This window comes from Castor canadensis, chromosome 12 (assembly GCF_047511655.1).
Source record: "Castor canadensis chromosome 12, mCasCan1.hap1v2, whole genome shotgun sequence".
Taxonomy (NCBI): Eukaryota; Metazoa; Chordata; class Mammalia; order Rodentia; family Castoridae; genus Castor; species Castor canadensis.
The window spans coordinates 93,417,400-93,432,164 of NC_133397.1; positions in this window are offsets into that span (position 1 = coordinate 93,417,400).

The window sequence follows — 14,765 nt, forward strand, 5'->3', positions numbered from 1 at the left end:
AAATCTGAAGAGTGAGAATAAAAATGAGCTTGGACTAAGGAAGTAAAAATCTGCCCATCCAAGCGTGCGTCTAGGATGCTGGAAACAGGCAAGGAAGCTTGGAAGCCACCAGCACTCTCCCTGGGACACTCTACAGATGCTGTGACATGTCAGATGACTGCTTCTGTACTCACAGAAGAGCTTTGTTCCTGCCAATCGTAGACCCCAGAAGCTCACAGCCTGATGTTGTAGCAGTACCAGGCAGTGGTCCACTTTTGGGTAGAAGTCACACTGACACAAAGAAGCCACCCCGGTGTCCACCCCAGGTTCAAGGGAGAGGATTGTAGAAGCAAAGTTCCCCATCCACCTTGGCTTCATGATGTCCAAGGAGGCAGCACCCTGTGTCCACTCTGCAGCCAGACCTGAGGTAACCATTCACACACAGCACTGCTTTGTGTGCAGTTTGTGGAAATGCAGCGGCATTTAAATCCTCACTCCCTTCCCAGCTCCACCCTTCTCCCTAATCCTATGGTGGCCCCACCTTTCCCTTCTTGGTGGACACTGTCATTGCCTCCAGCCTTAATATACTGACCTTATTGGACTTCCTGTCTACCCTAGGAGCTTGGACTTGGGGACAGACCATGGAGAAATTGGTTCACCCTCCTTCCCCTGCCACTAGAGTATGAGGTGATGGCCATATGCTTGTTTGCTTTTTGGGTTTTTTTCCCAGTCATTGGTGATTGTGAGCCTCTCTCAAGCTTCCAGGAAAGAACAGGGGCTTTAATTTTCATAGATAACCTGCTTCTCTATTCTGAAATACTTAGCCATTGTCCCCCTTCCTTTAGAATTTTCTCTTGGTCCAGCTCACCATGATTTGTGTGTGTTTTTTTTTCTTTTCTATTCCGCTGGACACTCTCTGAGCCAATTCAAATTGAAGTTGGACCTCTCCTGCCTCTGTCCTTTTAGCAGGAGAGTTTTATTCCTTACAAAGCCAGTGCTTCATAGCAAGTTTGTTAGTCAGTTTTCTGTTACTATAACAAATAACAGAGACAATCAGCCTAGAAAAAGGAAAGGCACATTATGACTCACAGTTTTGGTGGTTCTAGTTCAAGATCAATTAGGTCTGTTGCTTTGAGCCTGTGGTGAAGCAGCACATCATGGTGGGAGTGTGTAGTGGAGAACACTGTTCACCTTATTGCAGTTGGGGAGCAAAGAGAGATAGGAAGGGGCTGGGAGCTCCTCATTACATTTGATGGCACCCTGGCCAGTTTGAGTTCAGCTGAGATGGTCTGGGTTCTGGCACCCTTGAGGAGGTTCTCAATTGTTTTCTGAGTCAGAAAATGAGCAGCAGTGGTTACCTCCACACTCACTGTCCTCTACAAAAACAATCTACCTTGAAGAGTGGGTCCCTCAGGTTCCTGCCACTCTAGATTTAGGGAGCATCTCCCCAAATTCATCTGTCTCTCAACTGAATTTATGAACCTCGTGAATCGCTCCTCTGCTCCTCTGCCTCCCAGTTGTTTTAGTGGGGTCCTCTTGGTCCATGGTCTCAGAACCACTCGGCCCCAAACCAATGGGTTGCTAGTTTCCCTCCTTTTCTTTTGGATGCAATGCCCAAATCTTGGCCAATATGCACACTCAGTCCATGTGCCCACTGTTGGCATGAAGCCACCTTCTTTCCAAACAAAAGGCCCAGAGTCCCAATTTCCTAGGCCTCAGTTTCTCAACCATGGCCCTACTGGCAGTTTGGATCAGGCAATTCTTTGTCATGGGATGTCCTGACCATTGTGACACATTTAGTCAGCATGATCTCTGGCTTGGACCCACCAGATTCTAGTTCAATTTCCATCCCTGGTTGTGACAATCAGAAAAGTGTGCAAATGCCTCTGAGAGAGCAAGTGAACATCTACTGAGAATTTTTATGTGTTAACATGAACCTTACACACATACGAACCTATATGGTTTCATCATGATACTGGATAGGAGTTGCTACTGTCCTCATTTTCAGTGAAGAAACTGAGGCCACCAGAGAAAAGTAACCTACCCACAATCACACAGCTAGGAAGTGGCAGCTCTGGGGTAAAAGTGAAGTCATACTCTAAAGTCAAGGACTTGACAGCTGTGCTTTGAGGCCTTACTCATTCTAAATACTCCACTTAATTTGCTCAATACCTATTTCACAGATTCGGAATTAGAGCTCAATGATCTCATTCAAGATCACACACCAGTGAGAGGCAGAGTTGGAGCTGAAACCTGACATGGGGGCTGCTAAAGTCCACACTCCAACAACATGCTCAAAGCAGGGAAGGGAATAAAAGCAGATGACCAGAGGTAGCTGAGTCTCATCACAGGATAGAACATGGGATCCAGAGGATGTGAGAGGCAGAGTCTGCAGGGAGCAGCAGGTTGTACCTTTAGGCAAGGTCAGGGCAGCTGTGCTCCCCTGTGGCTGCACCAGGGGGTCCTGGGAGCTTGCTCCCTGCTATGGAGATGGACCTTCAACCCTGCTGCTTCCTTCCATCACAAAAATTCCTACCTAGGTGCTCTCTGGAAGTCTCCCATCACCCTAGCTCATGCCCCCTTCCTTTTAGTGAAGACAGTTAGAGGTGTAGGGTAGATCTGACTGGAAAGCTTGTTTTGCCATTAACCAGCTGTGGCCTTTAGGGAATTACTTAGTCTCAGTGCCTGTATTAGTCCATTTTTTGTTACTATAATGAAACACTCAAGGCAGAGAACTTTATAAAGAATAGAGATTTATTTAGCTCACAGATCTGGAGGTACAAGGGCATGGCATTGTATCCAATTCTGATGAGAGCCTCATGGAGGATGGCATCATGGGGGATGCATACATGGGAGGAGGAAGATCCCACTGCCCAACAAGAACTCAGAAGTCAAGGAGGAACCAAGCTCACTGTTCTCATAACAGCCCTCTCATGAAACTCACTCTGGGTCCCTTGAGAAGCACCTTACTCCCTTCAGAATGCAGCATCCTCAAGGACATAAGGACACCTCTTAAAGGTCCCATCAACTCTTAACATCTCCACACCCACCAAAGACCAAGCCCTGACACATGAGCCCATGGGCGATGGGCCACAGAGTTGTTTGATCCACAAACTTGGAGCCCTGCACCCCTCACTGGGTCGGATGTTTGCCAGGCACATGGGGACACTCAAGCTATAGCTCTCAGTACTGGGAGCTGTAACAGTGTGTGCTGTCATCCCTGAATGCAGCAGGGAGAGCAGCAGGATGGCAGGGTGTTTCGTATTGAGGATGCAGTAATAAACTCTAAGGTGTTCAGCTACAAATCAGTATTGGGAGTTATGTGGATCCATTAGGATAAACAATAGTCACTCCCCGATTGCCTGCATCCCCTGTGCCTGCTCACAGTGCCTTGTAGCAGAGAGATGGAAGCTGCAATTCAGGATCATTTTGGTCTCCTTGTCACATAGTCCTGACTTTATTTTGAGCACTTGAACATGAAATTAGACAATTGTGAGAAAATAATTTAGCAGCAGGGACAGGGATGGGGCAGGACACAGTGTCAAGGGGCTCACGGACACGCAACAGCAGGGTGGCAGCTTCTATTAGTGAAAAATAGCAGCTGCTGCTTTTTTTATTTTTATTTTTTCTTTCCAGTACTGAGGATTGAACTCAGGGCCTCACGAATGCTAAACAAGACCTCTCCCACTTCAGTCATGCCACCAGCCTTTTTGTCTTTTGTTTTTGAGATAAGTCTCCCTAACTTTGGCAGGGATGACATTGAACTTGAGATCCTCCTGCCTCCACCTCTCAAGACCTGGGATTACAGGTATGTACCACCAGGTCATGTTTGTCCTTTGGGATATGGTCTCACTATCAATTTTTTTAATCCAGTTTGCATCAAATTACATTCTCCTATCTCCACCTCCCAAGTAGTTGGTATTAGAGGTGTGCACCACCATGCCTGGCCTTCTAAACAGTTTCTGATTGAACAGTGGTGGGGCTGTTTTCTGGGCTGTCACTTGAGAAGCACACAGTGTAACAGAAAGCACATGAGTTTCCAGTCTTCCAATTCAGAGACCCAGGACCATCCTTCCTGAGGGCTGCCTGGCTCACCATCTCTGTGACTTCAGGCTTGGTGCTGACTTCTCTGATCTTGGCTACTCTCTTGTGAAGGGAGGAGTGCGAGACCTGCCTCATAGGGTTGTCTTTGAGCATTCAGTGGGAAACGGCTCTGAGGTCCCTAGGACAGTGCATGGTGTGGGTCCCTCATCCTGTGACCCTTGCTTTGGACTTCCCAGTTCTCCCTTCTGTGCAGATACTGCTTCCCACCAGCTGCGTCTTCTGTGACAGTGGCTCTGATGTCAGCACCTCTCATGGCATATGTGGCATCTGAGAATGCTGGGGGAGAGGGGATGATAATGGAACTGGAATCCATTTGATGTCTAGTGCCCCTGGGCTGGGCATTGCTTGAATCATCTTCTTAAACAGATCCCCCACCACCACCATTCGCTGTTAGCCCAGCTATACTGAGACCCAGTCCTCTAATGAAGGTTCTTCTCCCGCTCTCCCCAGAGTCACCGCCTGTTCATCATTAATTAGCAGGCTTCAGGGAAACACCTTAGTCAGCAGAAACTAGCACTTCCCTCATGCGGAAGGCTATGGTTTGGATGTGGTTTTCTCTCAGGTTCGTGTGCTGGAGACGTGTTCTTCACTCTGCCTAGTGGAAGGTTCCTAGGTCAATTGGGGTGTGCTCTAGAAAGAGATTGTGAGACCCCAGTGTCTCTCTGGCTTCTTGTCTTGTGGTGTGATCTCACACTCCCACATGTGTTTTCCCCATGCTATGGTCTGTCATGATGTGACCACCATGAAAGGATACAGGCAAGAGGGCTTTCTCCAGATGCCAAATCAATGGGGCCACCAATCCTGGATGCTAAGAGTTAAATAAACCTCTTTTCTTTCTAGAGTAAGCATGCCTCGGGTATTTCATTATAGTAGTGGAAAGTGGATGAATACACTGCTTCTCCTACTATTGCCTGGGTGAGTCATGGACTCACTGGGTGCCCATGGCTGTGAGAATAAGAATTTATACTCTGAGACAACAGAGGCTGTTACTTATCAACACAACAGCTCCTTGCACTCAGATCATGATGATTAATTTATGTTCTTAGTCTGACTGGGCCAGTCTGGATACCCTATAAGCTGACTTAAAAATATTTCTGAGCTTGGTCATGAGGATGATGTAAGGCAGGGAGTGTGAGATGACCCAGGTGCCTGGCAGAGTAGCAGTGCCTGCAGAGCTGGGGCCTCCCATGGGCACCTGGGCAGGGGTAGCAGGTGCTCAGGGAGGTTTTTTTCACAGGAGGCCTCAGTGTTTTCCCCAGGAGCCCAATCCAGGCCACGTGGGGATACTGCACACAAGCCTTCCACCCAGGGCTTGGCCAGGCACCCTGTATGACCCACCATGGGCTGGAAAAGACCAAATGCTTGGAGAATTAACCTTGTCCAAACACCTCAGGTATGTTGGTCTCTGGTTCTTAATCTGTTTGGGGGTCTCAGACCTTCAATAATCTGGTGATCTTTCCAAGAAAATGCTCTTGAGTGACTAGAAATAGTAAGAATAGAGAGAGATGTTTATGGGACCACTGAGTCTGTCACTGAGGCCATGTCCAGAACACCACACCTGAGTGAACCCAACCAAGTCTTCTGTTGAGGAAAGGGATTGGCAAAGCTGCACCTCATTCTCTGTCAGCACTGGGCAATGGTGACATTCAGGGTTCTTTGTCCCCTGCCCTTTGCAAAACAAAGAGGTGGGAAAGAGCTTAGAGTCTGTTTTGTTTGGTCTTGCCCATCACAAAGTAAAGGAACAAGGACAAAGCTCAGGAAGGGGTCCCCAGTCTGGTGAACCACCCAGGGCCTGGCTTCTCTGCCATAGCAGTTAGCTCTCTGGGGAAACAGTGGCCTGTCTCCCACACTACCAAGCACTCTGAGGATCATGGACAAGGGATCTGTTTCACTGTGGTGTCCCCAACACCTGGCACAAATCACACTATAACTACTTACAGAATGAATAAATGAGGAGCTACAAGAACAAACAAGGCGTTTAAAATACCTGAGTATGACTCTTTGAATTGAAAAGCTCAACATCATACCCCTGCCTAATTTTGAATTTCTACTGCAAGAATTTGAATATTAACTTCAGTCAGCCTCGTTCTCATCTTCCTTCTTTCTCATGGATCACTATCTTTTGTTTCTCAGGAGGTAGTGAGAGCCTGGAGACAGGTACATCAGTAAGCAGAAACCTGCCCATACTGATGCCACAGACTCAAGCAACCATCCCAGGTGATGACTGGAATATTTTTAAACACCGAGTCCTTCCCCAGGGATTCCTAAATGGTATCATCAGGTTGGTGCTGGGGACAAAGGAACATAGCACTGAGCTCTCCAGATGAGGCACTCTCATCACTATTCATTCTCTAACCTTAGAATAAATGACACCCCTTCTGGAAGATGTCCCCTAAGCATTAGCAGGCATGTGAAGCCCCCTGAATATGTAAGCAGTGTCTGCAGAAGAGCTGTGAGGCTAAAACAAGCAAGGAAAGTGGGGAACCAGGACAGGTGAGCAAACCCCAGGACTAGGGGGAGAGGGGTGCTGCCTTTGGATAACAAAAGTGTCAAGCGAATCCAAAACTCTAGACACAAAGGCAAAACAATGATTTACAGAGAAGTCTTTGAGCCCTAAATGCCTCACTGCCACCTCAGACTCACACAGAATTGATTTCCGTCCCTTGGAGAAATGGTTCACTGTGACTGACCTACTTTTTCACATGAAGTACAGATATGCTCACTGGAATGTTCTTCTCCCTTAACTGAATGCTTGAAAAACAAAAATAGTGCTTCTTTTTCTAATGCTTCCACATCCCCACTGCAGAGTGGGGCAAGTTGGCTGAGAAGAATGAGCTATCAGCACCATCAAACAGAACATTCTGGAATGATGGAAATAGTCTTGTATAGTAGACTGCCCTGAGGAGCTGTGTCCACAGAGCACTTGAAACATGACCATGAACGTGACTGAGTAACTGAAATTTAAATTTTCTTAAATCTTCATTAAAGTTAACCACTTGTAGCTAAGGGATCATGCTAGACTTACAGTAGTGATATCAAAAGAATCCCTATTCATACTGTGAAAGTGAACAAAAAATAAATAAATGGACAAATTGCTGTGCATAGATTTAGTGTAATAACCTTTTTGAAAATATACCCATTCAAAGTGACACAAAATATTTAATTTGTGCAAATAAATGCTTTCCCACCCATAGAAAAGGGGCTGAAATGAAACCCAACAACCAACAGAGTAATTACCTCCAGGGAGGAGGAGAGAGAGGATCGCTCTCCTTGGGGTCTTTTGCATTATCAGCTTGATTTGTTTTAAATGAAATTATGTTCCCATATTATTTGTAGAATATGATATTTAAAAAGATATAAGTTAAATGTTTTCTTGTCTGACACAGCTGGAGTTCTTTGTTTCTTTTTGTCTAGTTATTAGGGCAAATACACCCAAGTCTAGTATCAATGACCCAACAACAGGTGGAGAACTGGCAAGCTGTTTTTTCTAAAGGGCCTAGAGATCCTTTATCTCAGGTTGATGGACAGTCTCAACAAACACACCTGCACCCATGTGCTCCAAATAACCCAGAATGTGCTGCCCTCAACCTCACTAGTGTGAAGAATTGCCTTTTAAAAATGTCAGATGTTGGAGTCCCCAAGAGTAGGGTTCCATTTGCACAGAGCGGTCCCAATGGCATTTATTTAAAGTTGCCTGGGGGATATCACTGCACACCAAAGTTGTCTGAGTTGCAAGCCACCCGCAGGGGAATACCCAGCAACAGCAAACAGCGAAGGTGGGTAAGAGCCAAAAGAAAGAGTCCTCTGCCCCTCAGTCCCCATGCATGGGGGAAGGACATAGAGTACAGCATGACACCACATGGAAGGGAACACAGCCTCTGAATACTGAGAACCCGGGTTGGTCCCTTCTCTCTACATGCTCTCATTTCTTAGGGAACCTTTCCCCTGCATGGCTTTGAATTATTAATGCCCTCTACTCAGTGACTAAAACCCTTCCACCAGACTCCACCTTCTCTCTCTCTGCAGGACATCCCCACTTGGATGTCTAGCCAGCCTCCACCATAGCATGTCTACTCTTGGGTCCCTTTTCTTTCCAGCTCCCACAACACCACACCCAGCTCCTCCAGCAGAAGCTTGGGAGAGCAGCCCACCTACTTCCTGCTCACCTCACATCTCTTCCTTCCCTGGGTCCTGCTGCTGCCTCTGGCTTTAGCAACCATATGGTGATCCACCATTTCTTCCTTGCTCCATTACTCCATGCTGGCCAGGCTCTGTCACCCACTCTGAACAAAATTCTGCCTGCAGATGGGTCTCCACTATACTTTCAGCCTTGCTTCTCCCAAGGAGCAAGGAAGAAATTTGTAAATCCCTGCACTCTGGTTACATGTTCACCTTGTGTGAACACTCCAGGGGCTTCCTGTCACCTTGGGACATCTAGCAAGTCTCTGGGGTGCTCCTCCCTCCAGACTCAGCTCTTTACTCACCCCACTCTTCATCAGACCCACAGGCATAGTCAGTTTATGGTTCCACTGCCAATCCAAACTTTGCCTCTGCTCTCAGTCCCTTTATGGCTAAATTTGCATAGGTCTCTGCTTAGACCTTCCCTCTGGTCTCAATCAAGAGACAGCCTCCCCACCCACAATGGCTAGAAGGCCTGGCCTTGTTTTCATATATGGCATTTATAATTACCCAAATCACTGCTTGTTTCTGCTTATTTGTCTGCTCCCATGACCTCCACTGGAATAGGATTACTTACAGGGCAGGGACTGTCCTCCAGTTGTACTGGCAGCTCCCAGAGCAGAGCTGGTACCCACAGACCATGGCACAGCATGTTCTCAATATTTGTGGATCGGGTGAGTCTTCGCTACCAGCTGTTGCATTGACATAGGTATGTGTTTGCCCATTCAACTTTTTTTATTGTGGTAAAACATATAAATGATAGGAAATTTATTATTTTACCCATTTCCAAGTATACAGTTCAGTGCCAATAAATAGGTTCACATCATTGTGCAACCCTCATCACCATCCATCCACCTTCAGGAGATTTTCATTACCCCAAACTGGAACTGTTCCCATTCAAACACTAACTCCTCATTTCCCTCTCCTGCAACCCTTGGTAACCGCCATTCTCCTTCTGTGTCTATGAATGTGACCTTTCTAGGTCCCACTAAGTAAACTCATACAATATTTTTCTCTTTGTGACTGGCTTATTTCACTTAGCATAAATCCATTTAAGATTCATCCATGTTGTAGCATGTGTCAAAATTTCCTTCCTTTTTAAAGGCTGAAAATATTACATCAAGTGGATATACTACATTTAGTTTATCCATTTTGTTCATCAATGGACACTTGAATTGTGCTCATTCAACATTTTAACAGAATTTTATAGCAAGAATGGTTGCAAAATGTGAGACATGAAGAACAGAGGTACTCTGTGTGATGAGAGAGAGAGAGTGCACAGAATAATTTATTTCATCAGCAGCGTTAGTTATAAGTTATTCACCATGAACTTCTAGTAACTACCACAAAACAGCTGAGAAAAGGAGTATCTGAAAGAGCAGAGGAAAGCTGTGGGCTTCATAGACTTCAGTTTGGGGCTGAGGATTCCAGGCTGACCCTGTGTGACACTGAGAAGCTGTCAACCTGGCTGTTCTCCTAGGCTGGGCCACCCAGATCTGCCCTGTGCAGGCTGCCTTCATCCCAAGCAGGGACTCTCTCAGCTTCCTGACCTGCTCCCTCCTCCCTTCCCTTCCCCAGTAACAAAGATGTTGGCTGCACTTTGGGGCACATTGTGCACAGAACAGCCATCTCTCCAGGCAGGCTAGACTCACATTCCACCCCCTGGTGGGACACTTCCTGTAGGGAGGCTGGGGACAGAGGCTGCTGAGGAAACAGTCTCAGCTCCAATTTCCCAATTTCATCAAGAGTGTTCTCTTACAAAGTGAAGTGATAGGCAGAAGTGCCTGGTTGTTTAATTCCTTTAATTTATTTAAATCTCTCTCTCTCTCTCTCTCTCTCTCTCCTCCTATGTCTCCCTGTGTCACCAGAAATGTTAAGTTCAACTTCTAACTCCTAATACTAGTGTATATGAACTTCTTTTTGCACACATGATCAACAGGAGGTTGATAGGGAATATCAATATGAGTGATATCCCTATTTAAAAGCAGGGGGCATTTGGACATAGAGACATTTGTGGAAGGAAGACAATTCGATCATATTGGGGAAGATGAAATCAGGGAGGACTACCTACTTTTTTAAAAAAATAGCATTTTTATAAAGTGTGTGAAACTTGAATATTTTATTGGCTATCCTCAATGCAATTTAAATATGACATGTAAGCACACACCCCATTTTGTCCTTAAAAGAAGAAACTTTGAGCCTGAATAGAATTTTTTTTAACCAACATGCTGATAGACAGTATTTTTGCAATGTTTGTATAAACCCAAAGTCACAAAAGTGAGCTATTTTATTTCAATCAACTCTTAATGAGTATCTTCTAATGTAAGAAATGGAAAAATCAAATAATCTATGGTCCTTGTTCTTGCTCTTGGAAAGCTGCCAGTCCTTGGAAAACATGATGAAGGACTTGAATTTTGGAAAAGCATTTTTGAATGCTTTTGGTTGCAAGAAGCAAACAAACTAAGCAAAATTCACTTAACTTAAACAATCCAGGAAATTAATAATTCACAAAGACAATGTTTGAAGACATCATTGCCTTCAGGTGAGGTTTAATCAAGGTCTCAAATGCTCTAATTAAGATTCAGTTTCTTTCTTTTTTTATTTTCTTATTAATGTACACGTAGTAATTGTACATACTTAGGACACAGTGTGATAGCTTGATACTTACATACAATATGCAATGACAAAATAGGACAATTAGCAAGTCCATCTCCTCATTTCTTTGGAGACTTTGAGCTCCTCTCCCCTAGTTCTTTCTGTCCTTCATCCTTTCCAATGGTTCACTTGTCCTCTCACTCCCACAGCCCCAGCTTGTCACCCAAGCCCTCTACTAGCCTGCTGCCTGGATTAGAAGAGGTTCCCAGAGAAGGTAAGCTTTGAATTCCAACTCAGAAGTACATGGATAACAGCAGAGGAGGCACTTCCTGCAGAGGACGTCCTTCTCAGAGGCTAGGGGACTGTGAGGGAAGAGTGGCACAGAGCTTCCTGTTGCTTGGGGGAGAGTCCCCAGGGAATGTAAGTGGGTGACCCATGTGGGGCTGGGGTGGGGGCAGGACCTGGGAGTTGTGTGAGGAGCTGAGCTGAGAAGGCCACCCTTGAACCTGAAGGCTGTGGGGAGTAATTCAATGATAAGAAAAGGAGAGGAGACTCAGTGACCTGAGCCATAAACACAGCCTAGGGGGAGGGTGGGTCCTGACTTGATAGTATTAGCAAGCAAACATGACCTCAGGACAGTTTCTCTGTTCCTCAGTGGTAGAGGGTTGACCTAGCATCTCTGATACCCTGAGCCTCCACTCCCCCCCGTACCCTGCAAAAACAAAATAGAACTCTCAGGCTGCGCCTGCAGGGCCATCTGCCATCCCAACCCCATCCTATGTGGGGAAGAGGAAGATAGAAAAATGGCAGTGGGGCTGGCCAGGAGCATCAGATGCTAGGTGAGAAAATGACAGTGCCCGCACCACAGCCCAGTCCATATCTGGTGTATTTGGGAATTTAGATTTTATATTTCCCTTTTTGGATTCCAGAATGGTAGAGAGTGTCTTCCTCCCATGCATGATGTCCCCATTGCTCCCGGGCAGTCCAGAGTTTCTGTAGGAGGCTTTCAATTGCTCTCATCCCCAAGGGATGAGATAGGCCAGGGCAGGTTTGTCCTAGGCAAGTCCCAGGCTATGCACCCTGGTTCTGGGTGTAGAAAGCATGGTGAGGGGTCATTAGGTCATTTTGAAGGCTCTGTGTTACTCAGTGAATGGGGACATGACATGGGGGGGGCAGGAAGGAGTGAGGCAGTGGGAATGGAGAGCAGGATGAGAGATTCAGGGCCATAAAGAGATGAGTCTGAAAGCAGAGTTCTCGGCACATGCAGAGCCCCTTTTCTGCCACTAGAGGTCATGAAGAAGTAAGATGAAGTCAGTTCATAACATGCTGAGGTGTGGTAGTGGGTTCTGTGGGATGCTTTCTGGGACAGCCAGACTCATCCATGCCAGTCCCATGCTGCTGACACAGAGTCTTGAGAAATATGCTTTCTTAGGCCCATGTGCATCCCCTCCAGTCTTGAACAGCATTGAAATGTGCTCAGTTGGCCCTGCCTGCAAAAGTACCTTGCAGGGCGGAAATTCCCTTCCGAGGTCCCCCTGCCACCACAGTCTGTCACACAAGGGAGCTGGTGTATCTTCCTAGCTGAAGAGAGTGAGAGATGACCCAATGTGGGTGATTCTGGGTGGCCTTTTGGCAAGGTAACCCTCAGCCACACAAGAGCATCTTCTCTGCACCCCTTCTTTTGCCAGCAAGAATGGAGGGCTCCAGACCTCACCATCCTACGACCAGGTTTGCATGAGGAACAGAGAGCAAGGGGTTCTGGCAAGAGGGAAGAAACCATGGAAGTGGACATGAGGGGTGGGGTGGGGAGGCCAGGAGAGGGGGTTCAATTGCCTTTGAGTTGGACCAGGCCTGTGCAATCCCTGTTGGAATGTCCCAGAACACTGGAGCCAGGATGGAGATTTTGGTCTGCTGGACTGTTTCTCTGGTGTGGGAAGACCTTTTTTCAGACGACTAAGATCTCTGTTGCAGGGGCATGAATGAGGGGGACCATCACTAGATAATCTCTAAAACATGAGAGTTAAAAGGGGCCCAAGCCCTGGGTGAATCCAAAGGAGAGAACTTCCAGGTGGAGAAACTGAGGTGCATAAGATGAGGGGCCTTCCTGAGGCCACAAGAAAGTGTGGGGAGCTGTACCAGCATGAGTTCCCTTAGTGGGAGGTCGAGGTGCCCTCCTTCCCTTGTACTAGGGGTGGGAGTGCTGTGAGTCTAGTAAGCTAGAAGGGCAAGCCAGACACTTCTGCCCACTTCCTGAGCTGGCTCTGACCCCTTTCAGTCCTCTGGGCCTCCTGCTGCTCTAATTAAACTTCCCTTTCCCAGGGTTTCAACAGATCCTGGCTGGCACCCTCCTCTTCACAACCTTGGGCTACTTTCTTTGTCACCAACGGCAGCTTTGAAGCATGGCTTTATACCAAACACGGGTGTGCCAAGTGCAAACACAGATAAGGCAGCCTCCTACACTCAGAGGCGCATAACTGCCGGTCTTTCCTGGTACAAACCTGGATATCCTGCTCTATCATTCTACAGCCTGCCAGGCCCATTTTTCTGGCTCATCATTGTGTGATGCTATCAGATGTAGGCCACTCTCCTTTCTGCCCCAGCTCAGGGACAATGCTAGGTAGACCTCTCTGTGATGCCTGGGCATCATCCTCACATATACATGGTCCCACTCATGGCTCCATTCTGGGCCAAAGATGCAGGTTTTTTAAGGTGTAGCTCATACATTGACCTTGATGAGGTCCAGGGATTCCTTTTGGAGCCGGCAATAACAGTTCTAGGGATAGACATGTGGGTGGGGAATGCCTAAAACTAGTCAAGAGAATTAAAGTGGAAGAAAACTCATTCATGCACAAGGAGTGTTGTTTGGCCCACTATTAATAAACTAATAAAATGTTCTATAAATATTCCAGGGGAAGTATCCACTAGGCTCATCAGGTGGCCTGTGTCACTTCTGGGAAGCTGGAGGACTGATAGACTTTACATAGGTTTCCATAAAGCCCAGAGCTCATTCCCTAGATGGGGAAGGAGCCAACAGGAAGATTGAACAAGGTGGGGTACAGAGACTACGCATGTCTCAGGGATGGCACGCCTGTCTAAAGCAAAATCTGATAATTGAACAAAAGAACATGGATATACTGGTTTGCTATCAAAGGGTTTTTTTTTCCTGTTGCATTCAGATTTTATTAACAAGTATGTCTGAAAGCTGCTCATGTGGTAATGAATAGAGTATTTTGATGCTGCTGTTTGCCTTGAACTGGGGGAATGAAGAAGTGTGGTTAGAAAAATTCCCCAATATTTTTGTCAGGATTGGCTTTAAAAAACAAAACCAAAAAAAAAAAAAACCCCCTTTTTTTTGGGGAGGAGTGGCATTGGGGTTTCAACTCAAGGCCTCACAATTGCTAGGCAGGCACTCTACCACTGAGTCACTCCACTAGCCCATATGCTATTTTTTTTGCAGTAAGAAAATTGTTCATCCTTCACTTTGTACCAGAGAACTAAGGAGAATTTTCAAGGTAATTTCAGTCTGACCAAAGAAAACCAAAACCTTGTGTAAGTCACTTGGGATCATTCTCCAAACATTGATAGGTCTGTTTGTCTCTCTTGGTCCTCCTGAGTCTATGAATGACTCCTCAGTCTTACTTTCCCTCAAGTGGTGACTTTATCCACACACAGAACATTTCACGCTTTCAGAAGAGCACATGCTCAGTTCCTTTTGTTCTGGAATCTAGTTGATTCCACCAGAAAGAACAGCACCCCCCTTTCAGTGAGCAGCAGACCCTCAGAATGCAGGACAGGCTGAGCCTGCCTGCAACACTTCCCAGTTTATTTTTTGTTTTGGGGCAAAGTCTGGCCTCTCTGTGCCGGGATTATTCAGTCATCCTGTTGGCCCTTCTCCATCCTGGGAATGA